The sequence below is a fragment of the Myotis davidii genome, unplaced genomic scaffold (genome assembly GCF_000327345.1).
Source record: "Myotis davidii unplaced genomic scaffold, ASM32734v1 C64053729, whole genome shotgun sequence".
Taxonomy (NCBI): Eukaryota; Metazoa; Chordata; class Mammalia; order Chiroptera; family Vespertilionidae; genus Myotis; species Myotis davidii.
Genome location: NW_006379764.1, coordinates 1 through 1,505, shown reverse-complemented (window position 1 = coordinate 1,505; position 1,505 = coordinate 1). Strand labels below are relative to the sequence as shown.

Here is a 1,505-nt window from a genome sequence, read left to right as displayed (position 1 = left end):
AAAATCAATTGCAAAAATAGATAATCCACATCCTACCCGAATAATATAAGAACTCAGCAGTTTTCCGCAACTTAAACATGAGGTCCACACAGAAAATATTAAAGATATCTTTCAGTGTGATGCAACTGTATAAAGCTAAAATAAGATCATTAGATGACCAATGTATCAAAAATCGGCAGAATTTAGAAAATACATCTAATTCTAAAGTAAGCAGAAGTAAAAAGTCAGTTTACAAAGAATTATAACTGCTCTCCATCATCAGAGTCCAAATCATATTTCTTTCCTTGATAGTTTTCTTTTCCAGCTTTGGGAAGTTTGTTCCAAATTTCTTTTGGCTCTGAAATGGTAGTTCCAAATTTCTTTTGGCTCTGAAATGGTAGCTCTGATAATTAAGAATATCAGAACAACAAGCCTCCAATTCTAAAGTTTCTGTGGTGAAGTTATCTGTATTTTCTAGGTCAGTAAGTCAAGTAACATAATTTTGTGTTTCCCCATCTTTTACCAGTGCCAGTGTGGGAATGATTTTGATCCTCAGTCTCAAAAAAAGGAAAGGTGCTTTTCTACATTCAGCTTCAAAAATGTGGTCTCCAGATGTTTCTTGGACAATATTACCAAGTGAATGTCTGGCATTTTACACCTGAATGTGGAGTCTCTGTAGAAATGGCAACCCACTTTTTCACTCTCTCTGACTTCTTGAAAAAAGTCTCTCTCACTGGGGATTTCTCTGTAGTCCCCAGGTCCTTTTTGAAAGTCATTCTTGTTTCTGCTGTTGAGCTTTTCTTAGTGCCTCGAATCCCTTTTCTTTGAGGTGTTCCAATTCATCCTCATCCACCTGATCCAGTTCCTGAATTTCAGCATCCAAATGTTCTTCCACTAGTTTGGTAGTCTGAAGCAACTGATTCTCCAGGACTTTTAAAAACATCTCAACAGATGCATTCGCTTCCATTCTTTACAGTCCAGCCTTGCTGCGCTCTGGCGATACCTGAGAAATGACGGACCAGTGGCTCCAGAAGAACTGTCCGCTCTGGCTTCAGCCTCGCAACAATTGCTAGTGGCTAATAACAGGCTGTCACTTTTACCTCCCGATTGGCAGGGGTCCTTCTATATCTTACAGCCTGTGACCCTGAGGAATTGAGAGGGGAGAGGAATATTGGTTTTTAGTTTCTTTTATTTCTGTGTTTTGTCTGGCTTTGGTATCACAGTCATCCTGGCTTCATAGAAAGAGTTAGGAAGTATTTCCTCCTCCTCTGTATTTTTTAAGAATTTGAGAAGGACTGGTGTTAATTCTTCTTTACACATTTGATAGAATTCACCAGTGAAACCGACTGGTCCTGGACCTTCCTTTCTTAGGAGGTTTGTGATTACTGATTAGATCTCTTTGTTATAAGTATGTTTATATTTTCTATTTCTTCTAGATTCCGTTGGGTAATTCAAGTGTTTCTGGGAATTTGTACATTACTATTAGGTAATCTAATTTGTTGGCATATGATTATTCAGAGTATTCT

The 1,505-nt window shown here is 37.9% G+C and overlaps 1 pseudogene; it reads right to left on the bottom strand.

The window, feature by feature from the left end:
• Positions 1-60: 60 nt before the first annotated feature.
• LOC102758072 lies at positions 61-1,132 on the bottom strand (annotated as a pseudogene).
• Positions 1,133-1,505: the final 373 nt, after the last annotated feature.